This window comes from Sapajus apella, unplaced genomic scaffold (assembly GCF_009761245.1).
Source record: "Sapajus apella isolate SASKATOON/1434 unplaced genomic scaffold, GSC_monkey_1.0 scaffold160, whole genome shotgun sequence".
NCBI lineage: Eukaryota > Metazoa > Chordata > Mammalia > Primates > Cebidae > Sapajus > Sapajus apella.
The window spans coordinates 986,612-997,650 of NW_022437100.1; the positions used below are offsets into that span (position 1 = coordinate 986,612).

Sequence of the window (11,039 nt, forward strand, 5' to 3'; positions counted from 1 at the left end):
TCCTTCCCTTTCCTTCCCCCTCCTTCCCTTTCCTTCCCCCTCCTTCCGCTTCCTTCCCCATCCTTCTCCCTCCTCCCCCTCCTTCCCCCTCCTTCCTCCTCCTTCCCTTTCCTTCCTCCTCCTTCCCCTTCCTTCCCCCTCCTTCTCCCTCCTCCTCCTCCCTCCCTCTCCTTCCCTCTTCTTCCCTGCAATGGGAGGACCACCCTTACCTGGAGTGTCCTGAGAGCCTGGCCTCTCAGGGGCACCAGAGACCCAGCCACTCACACCTGCCCACCCCCTAACTCTCTAAACTGCCCCCAGAATGGCTGAAGAGTGAAGCCGGAGAGTGAGACACATCTGGGTCAAAGTCCTGGCCTTGCCCAAACTGCCCTGTGACCCTGGCCCAGTGGCTGACCCTCTCTGGACCCGTCCCCACCACCCAGCCCCCCTCCCTCCCTGTCTGGCAATGCTGTCTCCTCCCTTTCAGCTTCTTCCCGACAGCACAGCCTCCTCTGCCCAAGATCCAGCAGCCGCCCTCCAGGAGAAAAGCCAGACTCCACAGGGCCTCGTTGGTGAGAACATGCTCTTCCTGTGCTGCTTCTAGGCTGGGCACTGGGCTCCAGAGAAATGTGGGCGAATCCGAGTCTGCAGGCGTGGCCCACGGAGGAGGGAGAAACGACCTTGTGGGGAAGGCGAGGGAAGTGGGGGCTGTGGGGCCTGGGGAGACCAGAGCTGGGGTCCCCACACAGCAGTTTGCACATTGGAGGAGCGGGGAATTCTTTGGTGAGCCTGGAGGAGGCCTGCCGGGAACAGCAGGACTCGGAACGGAACAGAAGCAGAACCGCACTGCCCAGCCTATGTGGGTGACTTTAGCAGGATGGTGATGGGGAGCCGGGGAAGGGTTCAAAGCAGGAGAGACTCCACTGGGGGCCATCTGGGGATGGCCAGACCACTTGAGGGCTGGATTAAGGAGGCAGGTGGGCCACAGCGGACTGGAGGAGGTGGGGGAGGAATGCGGCAGCCCCTGGACAGGAGCAAAGAGGCCTGATGGCCTCCGGGACTAAGGCTTGTGGGAGGTGACAGCTTTCCCTCCAACAGCCCAGCGAAAGGCAGGTGAGAAGAAGAAGGGAGGAGAGGGGAGGTGAACAGGTCACACTGAGTCTGAGAGTTGGCAGGACCTCCCCATGGATGCCTTCCGCTGCACGTTAGACAAGGGCCCTGGGCTCAGGAGAAACCCTCGCCCCCCTCTTCTGCACCCTCTTATTCCCTCCTTCCCCTTCCACCTCTCTCAATTGCCCCTACCTCCCGTCTGCCCAATTCTGCCCCCTCCCGCTTCTTGGCCACTTAGTCTTGGCCAGCGGTGTGTACTGGCAGGCACTTGGGCCCTGGGGTCCGCCTGCAGGCCTGCATTCCAATCCCAGTGTGTGAGTTCTTAACAGCAGGTGACCCTCAAAAGTAGTCCACAAACGCTGGGTGCTGTGGCTCACACCTGTAATCCCAGCACTTTGGGAGGCCAAGGCAGGAGGATCACCTGAGGTCAGGAGATCAAGACCATCCTGGCTAACACAGCGAAACCCTGTCTCTACTAAAAATATAAAAGCTTAGCCAGGGTGGTGTCGGGTGGCCGTCGTCCCAGCTACTCGGGAGGCTGAGGCAGGAGAATCGCTTGAACCCAGGAGGTGGAGGTTGCAGTGAGCTGAGATCGTGCCACTGCCATTCCAGCCTGGATGACAGAGCAAGACTCTATCTAAAAAAAAAAAAAAAAAAGGTAGCCCACAAAGACCCAGGATTGCCCCAGACAGCCCTGCCCACACCCAGCATGCCCAGCATCAATACGTCACGGCCAGAGCTGCCCACCACGGAGCCCTCACTAGGGCCAGCACCTCCACCTGCATGCTGCCTTCCAACCTCCCAGGACTCCCTAAGCAGACACAGCTATTCCCACTTGACAGAGGAGGGTCCTGAGGCTCGCTCTGACCCAGCCAAGAAGGACCTGAGCCAGCATTTGACCAGCGCCATCTGATTTGAAACCTGTGTCAATTTAGGGCCGCCACAAACTCATCATCCATCATCGGCCCTTTCCATGAGTGCTGGAATCTGGATTCCAGGAGCTGTCAGGACAACAGGGGTAAACCAGGACTGCTGCAGGCACCCCAAGACGTAGGGTCACCCTAGAGATCAGACATAGCCACCAGAGCCCAGCAGGGAACGGGGGTCACTCTGGGAGGCCCTATGGACTGGAAGGGCTGGGCCCCATGGCTGCTTTATGCCGGAGGAGGAAAGAACAGCTGTTTTCTCTGGAGCAGGTCGGGGTCAGCCTCTACTGCCACCCAATTCACCCAGCGAACTCTTCTCCACGATGAATCTCCCCGAGTCCTGCCCCGAAGTGGCACCATGTGGACTGATACTGAATTGTGTGAGCCTGGTCTCTGCTGCACACCCTCAGCAGATATTAGCTGTCACTGTTATGTTTTTGATGGAGTCTCCCTCTAGAGGGCTGAGATGGAGGACTCTGGACAGGAGAGAACCATGGAAGGTAAAGGGGGCTGTTTGTGCCATCCTGCCAGCTCTCCTCCTACAGGAAGCCCTCCCTGACCACCCCTGTCCCCAGGGCCCCTTTAAGACTCCAGATGCTTCACGGTTTGGCTTTTGGCGGCCTCACTTCCTAGTCTGGGGTTGCCAGGCTGAAAGTTTTCATTCCACTGCCAAACTCCAAGGCCTAGGAGCCCCCCTCCTTTTCCACCCTTCTCTGCTTTTGTACAGGGCCCTCCAGCCCCATCCAGAAATGCTCTAGAAAAGCATCCTTCCCATTCTTTCATGAGGAAACCAAAGCTCACAGACATTCAGGGACATGCCCTAAGTCACCCAGCACAGAGCATCCATGAAGAAGACCGAGGCAGAAGGCGCGGACATCTGTCGAACATGCTTCATCTCATCCGATCCTCCCAGTAGCCCACGGGACAAACAGGATTATTCCCATTTAACAGATGAGGATGTGGAGGCTCAGAGAGCTTGTGACTTGCCCAGAGTCACACAGCCAGGAAGAGGCATCCGATCCAATTGTCAAGGCCAGGAGCACCCACCAGCTGGAGGGCTCCTGCAGAAGGGGAGGATTAATTCTGTGACCTTTCCAGTCCCTTCGATCCTTTGAGGCTAAAGCTTAACTATTCTCTTTCTCCCTCCCCCAAGGGATTTTCAGTTCAGAAATAAGAGCCCAGAGAGGACCAAGCTTTGATCCAAAGAAATTATTTTTTAAGAAAAATAATTAGTTTTTAAACCTGGAGCGCTCCTTAAAACAGATTGCTGGGCCCCAGCCCTAGAGTCTCTGACCCCTTAGGGCTGGGGTGAGGCCTAACCTTCGCGTTTTCAAAATGCTCCCAAGCAATGCTGACGCGGCTGTTTTCCGAATCACACTTGAGAACTACTGATACCACCGCTTTGTGCCCAGACAGGCCGCTAAGCTACTCACCAGAGGTCTATCCCGGAGCAAACGCTGCAATTAGCCTCTCTTAGCCTAGGTTCCTATCTGTGAGCTGGAGCTGCTGGGAGGCTGGACTGCCAGGGTAGCCAAGAGTTCAGTTAAAGATAGTGACGGCTGGCTGGGCACTCTAATCCCCGTACTTTGGGAGGCCGAGGCGGGCGGACCACGTGGTCAGGAGTTCGAGACCAGCCTAGTCATCATGGTGAAACCCCGTCTCTACTAAAGATACAAAAAATTAGCCGGGAGTGGTAGCAGGTACCTGAAATCCCAGCTACATGGGAGGCTGGGGCAGGCGAATACCTTGAACCCGGGAGGCGGAGGTTGCAGTGAGCCGAGATGGCACCACTGCCCTCCAGCCGGGGCAACAGAGCGAGACTCCATCTCAACAACAACAGCAACAAGAAGATAGTGACAGTTACTCAGCAGTAGATTAAATAACTTCATGTTTTAAAATATTTGTGAATTTGAATGGAACTGCATTGATTAACATTTGCATTCCTTTCAGATCTGAGTGGGAATGGACTTTTTCCCTGTGAGGGTTACAAGCATTTGTGTCTTTTCTAGTGTGACTCATCTGCTCCTGCCCTTTGCCCATTCACCCGCGGGTTTCTCTGCCTTTCCTCTCGGTCTGCCTGAGCTCATTACGGAGCAAAGATAACAAACCCCTATGGCCGTTCTTGATTGCTGGAGATTTTTCCAAAGCTGTTGCTCGCCTGTCTGTTGGGGCCATTTTTCTGGCTTAGAGAGTGGCTGAGTCCACCTGGCTTTCCCATTTTTATTTTCTGTCACTTTTAAGCTGAGGTTGGAGGCCTTCCCCAGAATGTGACAATATAAAGGAAATGGATTTTGAATGATGGAATTTCCTGCACTTTGAGGGGTTTGGGGGTGGGGGATCCTGGCTCACCTCAACCCTATGGTGCTGATAGAAGGAATAGCGGGAAACTGAGGGCCCCTCAGCACCAGAAAAACCTACCATCCTCAGTTCTCCCCGGTATTACCCATGCCATCTCTCTCCCCATCTGCAGAGTGCCCCTGCAGAGGCATAGGGTAGGCCAGAGCTGGAGGTGCAGCTGGAAGGTCAAAAGCGTCATCCTTGAGTTGGAGACAGGGTGACTGCAGGTGTAAGAACTGGCCAGAGGGCCAGGCACGGTGGCTCACACCTGTAATACCAGCACTTTGGGAGGCCAGGGTGGGCGGATCACGAGGTCAGGAGTTCAAGTCTGAGACCAGCCTGGCCAAGATGGGGAAACCCTGTCTCTACTAAAAACCCAAAAAAATTTAGCCTGGCGTGGTGGTACGCGCCTGGAGTCCCAGCCACTCGGGAGGCTGAGGCAGAAGAATCGCCTGAACCCATGAGGCAGAGGAGGCAGTGAGCCGAGATGGCGCCCCTGCACTCCAGCCTGGGCGACAGAGTGAGACTCCGTCTCAAAAAAAAAAAAAAAAGAACTGGCCAGAGGAGTTGGCCAACTCCCGGCTCGGGTCTCTCCTCGACTGCGTGGGCCGTGTGAGCTTCGCCTCTCTGGGTCTCTGTTGTCTCATCTATAAAATGGGCCTGATCATGTCCAAGTCAAGGGAAGGATTTAAATAGATCAGCAGCCGTCAGCGCCCTGAGCGCGGTGCTGGGCGTCAAATACACGCGCCCAGTACACAGGGCTTGAGCTTATTACACGCCCCAGTTCTGTTCCTGGGGTGGTGGCATGAACCCCACTGCCTTTGCCTTTGATTGCACTGAAAATATCCAGCACCGCTGATATCAAGGGCCCAGGGCCCAGAGGAAACGCACTCCGTGCGCGCTCCCAGCCCCTCCGGCTCGGCTCAGCCCATCCAGCCCTGCAAGGGAACAGGGTCACCCAGGGACCAAGGCCAGAACAGGACACGCGTGTCCCAGGAGCGCGGGAGACCCCCACGTCCCCTCCCCCCGCACCGGCCCCTTGGCTGGCAGAGCGGTCCGAAGCCGCGTCTCAGCCGCACCGAGTGCCTCCCGCTCCAGCGCCAGCCGGGCGCGCTGCCGGGGCCTGATTTCCATGATAATCAGCCATAGATCTCCCGAAACGGCTGGGAGCGGCCGCCGCCCACCGGGGAAGCTCCCGAGGGTGGGCGCCCCCCTCCCCACCATCCCCGCCGCCGCCCCGGAGAAGGGAACCTCGTTTTTCAACGCTTTCGAGAAACCGTCCCCGCGCGCGGGAGGCAGCTGGGAGACACCCAGGACGTCGTTCTCCGCATTAAGGAGGCGGACGGCGGTAGGGGGAGGCGGGAGACGCCGCGGCGCAGGTGTAGACCAGGCTCAGTGGCAAGGAGGGGAGGAGGGAAACTGAGGCAGCTGCGGGGTGGGGGTACCTTTCAAGGCACATTCTCACTGCAGCCTCACAGCTCCCCTACGGATGAGTTATCGGCTATGTTCCCCCATTACAGATGGGGAAACTGAGGCCCGGAGAGGTGTTTTTGTTTGTTTGTTTCCAGTCTTCCCAGCTGGCAAGTGGCTGGGCAACGACCCTTTTCGGGGTTGGGGGATTCAGGGCTAGTGACCTGCCCGGCACACTATCTCCTCCCCAAGATGGGTAGCCGAGGAGTGGGGTGCTCTGTCCATCCCAAGATGAGAGAACCAGGGGGCTGAGGTTGGGCAAATACTTGCAACTGATCTGGTCCAGAAGCCCATGGGACGTAAAAACGGAGTTTGAACCCCAGCTCTGCCACCTCCCAACCATCCCCCCAAGGGTGGGCAAACTATAGCCCCCAGGCCAAATCCACCAACTGTTTTGGTACAACCAGAAACCACGTATGGCTTTTAAAACCTTTTCTTTTCTTTTTTTCTATGCCCAGTCTGCAGTGCAATGATGCATTCTCTGCTCACCACAACTTCCACCTCCCGGGTTCAAGTGATTCTCCTGCCTCAGCCTCCCGAGTAGTGGGATTACAGGCATGCGCCATCACGCCTGGCTAAGGAATTTCTCCATGTTGGTCAGGCTGGTCTCGAACTCCCAACCTCAGGTGATCCGCCTGCCTCGGCCTCCCAAAGTGCTGGAATTACAGGCATGAGCCACGGCACCCAGCAACTTTGCAGTCTTTCTCCGTTCCCTCAACTCTGACTTCCATCATCTCCTTCCATGTATCCCTGCTCCACCTCTTCATTTCATACTCGACTCTGTACTGGGGGCCACCTGCCTCCTCCCTGGCCCCCCAGTGCAGCACAGGTGCTGAGCCGCCACCCTCCACCAAACCCCCAAACGGCTAGCCCTTCCCTAAGCCCGGCAGGTCGGTCAGGCATCCAGGAATTTGCCCATGCAGTTTCCTCTGCCTGGAATCTCTTTTTTTTTTTTTTGAGACAGAGTTTCGCTCTTGTTACCCAGGCTGGAATGCAATGGCGCGACCTCGGCTCACCGCAACCTCCGCCTCCTGGGTTCAGGCAATTCTCCTGCCTCAGCCTCCTGAGTAGCTGGGATTACAGGCACGCGCCACCATGCCCAGCTAATTTTTTGTATTTTTAGTAGAGACAGGGTTTCACCATGTTGACCAGGATGGTCTCAATCTGTTGACCTCGTGATCCACCCGCCTCGGCCTCCCAAAGTGCTGGGATTACAGGCTTCAGCCACCGCTCCCGGCCGGAATCTCCTTTCTTCCCAATCCAATGGGTCTTGCATCCTCTACCTGATCCCCAAGACTCAATCCAGCACCTGATTTTCCAGAACTCTCCCCCTTCTGCCACTACCCCAGTATGCAAAACTGGCTTGGTACCGGCGGGACTTTGGAGCCTTTATGAATATGCATGAGTTTCACCTGGTGAGCCTGTGAGCCTCTTGAGGGCCAGGACTGTGACTAGTATTTCTTTCTTTCTTTTTTTTTTTTTTTTTCCGGTTTGAGACAGGGTCTCACTCTGTTGCTGAGGCTGGAGTGCAGTGGCACCATCACGACTCACTGCAACCTCCGTCTCCTGGGTTCAAGCGATTCTTCTGCCTCAGCCTCCCAAGTAGCTGGGATTACAGGCACCCGCCACCACACCTGGCTAATTTTTATATTTTTAGTAGAGACGGGGTTTCACCATATTGGCCAGGCTGGTCTCGAACTCCTGGCCTCAAGTGATCCACCTGCCCCGGCCTCCCAGAGTGCTAGGATTACAAGCATGAGCCACCTCACCGGGCCTATGACTAGTATTTCTGAATCACCAGTCCCAGCAAAGGCATGACCCAGAGAAGTCAATCAATTTTTAATAAATGAGTCAAAGAAGGAGGAAGGAATTAATGCAGCTGGGATCTTCTCCCTCCCTGGCTCAACAACGTTCAGAGGCTTCCCAGGTCCCCTCTGTCAAGACCCAGCCTGTCCTTCAAGTCTTCAAGCCCTGGATGAGTGGCTCTGGTTCACCTCCCAGCCCTGTCTCCTGCTGCATCTCCCACCCTGTCTTCCGACGCAGTCCTGACCTCCAAGCTTTCGTTCATGCTGTTCCCCCTCCCTGCTTATCCTCCTCAGCCTACCCCATTTGTGCCTCTGGGGGCCCTGACCATCCTTGGAGATCTTACAGGGTTTCAGCCATCCAGGGTCACCTGCTGTAGGGGCCAGCTACTCCCACATTTCCCAAATCCCACAGCAGGAGGCAGTGAGCAGGGGCTTTGACCAGGAGGACCTGGGTCGGGAATGAATCCTGCCCGTGTTTACTTTGGAGATGTCATTTTGGCTCTCAGAGTAAAGCGGAAGAGTAACGCTTGTCTCCCGGGGATGCTGGGGGTTAGAGATGCTGTTATCGCTCGAGCACATGGTAGGTACTCAATAATGGACAGCTACTTCCAGCCTGGACACAGCCCTTCTGCCCAGGGAGGAGGCTGAGAGCACACCTAGAGCTCCTGCAACCTGCAGCCCCAACCTCTCTCTCCCGCCCCGCTTCTCTCCCCCGCACCCTCGACAGTGCCTGCAGCTAGCGACTGATGCTGGCGTGGACAGAATGACAATGAGGCCAGGACCTCAGTGAGTCCATCTGGGAACCTAAGACTGTGGCAGAGGCTCTGATGAAGCCAGGGCTGGGGAGGGGCTGGACAGGGATGGGGCAGGCAGGGCACAGCAGGGGTAGGAGCAGGGCAGTGCTGGGGTGAGAGTTTGGGATGAAGAGGGGCAGAGCCAGGCAAGGCAGCAGCCAGAGAGCAGGGCAGGGGCAGGGTGGGACCAGGGCATGGGGTTCACGATGGAGACGGGGCTGGGCAGGGATCAGCCAGATTTCTGATTCAGAGCAATCCAGATTGCTTGGGCAATCAATCAGACAAAATCACCCCCGGGTGGGAAAAGAGACAGTGAGAGTATTGATGGGGGGAAGGGGGGTGCAGGGAAGAAGGAAGAAGGAGAGAAAGAAGAAAGAAGGAATCTGAGGCCGGGCGCGGTGGCTCTCGCCTGTAATCCAGCACTTTGGGAGGCCGAGGCTGGTGGATCACCTGAGGTCAGGAGTTCAAGACCAGCCTGGTCAACATGGTGAAACCCCATCTCTACTAAAATACAAAAATTAGCTGGATGTGGTGGTATGAGCCTGTAATCCCTGCTACTTGGGAAACTGAGGCGGGAGAATTGCTTGAACCCAGGAGGCGGAGGCTGCAGTGAACCAAGACGGTGCCACTGCACTCCAGTCTGAGAGAGAGAGCGAGACTCCATCTAGAAAGAAAGAAAGAGAGAGAGACAGAGAGAGAGAGAGAGAAAGAAAGAAAGAAAGAAAGAAAGAAAGAAAGAAAGAAAGAAAGGGAGAAAGAGAGAAAGATGGGAGGGGAGGGGGGGGGGAGGGGGGGAGGGGAGGGGGAATCTGAGAAGGGACCCTCCCCTGCGGAAGTCCTGGAGGCAGCTGCACTGATGCCAGCCTTCTCCTTTGGCAGGTGGGACCCCTGTGGCCAGAGAGCCAGAAGCTCACCCAAGCCCCAGTGAGGGGGAGGCAGAATAGACAGAATAGGTGGGAAGGCGGGCGTGGGAAAGGGGTGCGACGGGAGGGAGGGTGTGGCTGGCACAGACCCGTGTAGCTAACAGTCCGAGATGACCGCCCCTCCTTTTCAAGCCCACATCACACGACCTGCTCAGCCCACCTCCCTGCCTTTGCCCAAGCCAGTGCCCCACTGCCATGCATTTATTTCCTACCCTCATCCCAAACACTTAACCCTCCTCCTCAACTCCAGCCCTGATCTCCCTCAGCAATGACTGTCTCTCCCTCACCCTCAGAGCTTGGTGTCAGCAGGGTGACAGTCTGGGTGGTCCCAAGGTGCTTGCTGGAATCCCATAAATGTGCTTAGTCTTCACAAGCAGCATGGACGAGTATCACAGCCTGGTGGCTGAGCTCACAGGCTGGGGACTCCGCTGGGCCAGGTTCCAGTCCCAGTGGCTTCATTTTCACATAGTAGTTGCTTCATAAATGCTAAGCCCCCTCCTCCTGTTCCATTGCTAGCTCAGAATGTGCACACAGCAGGTGCTCAATGGTGGCTTCTGGGCTGAGGTGCCTTTGCTGTTCCCTAGCGGACCCCTTGTCCCTGAAAGGACACATAGGTGTCACCCCCGCCTTGGCCTCCAGGCCCAAGCCTGAGCAGCAAACCTTGGGAGAAAGGCCCCATTGCTCATTCCCCTTGAGTCGGCAGCTCGGGCAATCAATCGGTCGCCATGGAAACCAGCCTTCCAATCAGAAGCAGGCACTTCTTGGCTGCGCCAGCACCACCTACCCACCCACTCAGGCCTGGCTGTGCCGTCCCTCACCTAGGACTGCCAGGGGTTGGGGGCGGGGAGGAGAAAAGGGAGTCTCTGGCATAATCTGGGCACACCTGCTTGTGTCCCTGAAACCCCGAGATTCTCCAGAGAGAGAGCATTTTCTTGGGGTGGGGGTCACTACGCCAGGGGTCCCCCTGATTTTTGCAGGGCTCATTCCCACAGAGTGTGGCCCTTAGTACTCAGAACGAGACCTGAGAGGAGGGAGTGATTAACCCACTGGGCAGGAGGGAAAGCTGAGACCCAACCGTAGGGTCAGCGGCAAAGCTAGGCGCATAGCCCTCCCTGAGCCCCCATCTCAGGAATGGGGCAGGGAAAGGAGGGGCAGGGAAAGGAGGGGCAGAAGAGTTCCTGGCCTGCTGCAGCCAGCACCTGCCTTTCCACTAAATCTACGCCTGGCACTCCCAAGGCCCATTAGCGCTGGGCCCACTGGGGCCCATTAGCCAGCATCTATGGGCCTGTGCACCCACCTGCCCACCCACACCCAGCTGCAGCCTCCCGCCCAGGCCCCTCCCCCCCCACTGCCAGCTGGGATTGGACAGAGCCTGGGCTCTGAGTCACACAGCCCTGAGCTCAACAATTGGCTCCTGGCTGCTGAGCGTGAGCAAGCCAGAAAATCTCTCTGAGCCTCAGTTTCTCTGTTTGGAAAGTGGAAGAATGACTCCGGCCTTACAAAGGAGTGATGAGGGGTCAAAGTGCATAGAGAGCTTAACACAGGGCCTGGTCTGTGCTCAGTAAAAGGGAGGCCACCTTCTCTATTCCTGTTCCTTCGCAGTACCCAAAACTGTCCCCTGGAGCTGAGCTACGGCATCCACCTGCCAGGAGAAGGCAGAAGACAAATGCTGCTATTCTTAGTAACCAGCCCCGG

At 56.7% G+C, this 11,039-nt stretch overlaps 1 protein-coding gene across 1 annotated transcript in view; it reads left to right on the top strand.

Annotated features, from left to right (window-relative positions):
• CYTH4 (cytohesin 4) overlaps positions 1-10,153 on the top strand; it is a 49,002-nt gene extending 38,849 nt beyond the window's left edge. The window contains exon 14 of the transcript XR_004265057.1: positions 10,141-10,153. The gene's annotated coding sequence lies outside the window, so the exon portion shown is untranslated. The remainder of the gene's footprint in view (positions 1-10,140) is intronic.
• Positions 10,154-11,039: the final 886 nt, after the last annotated feature.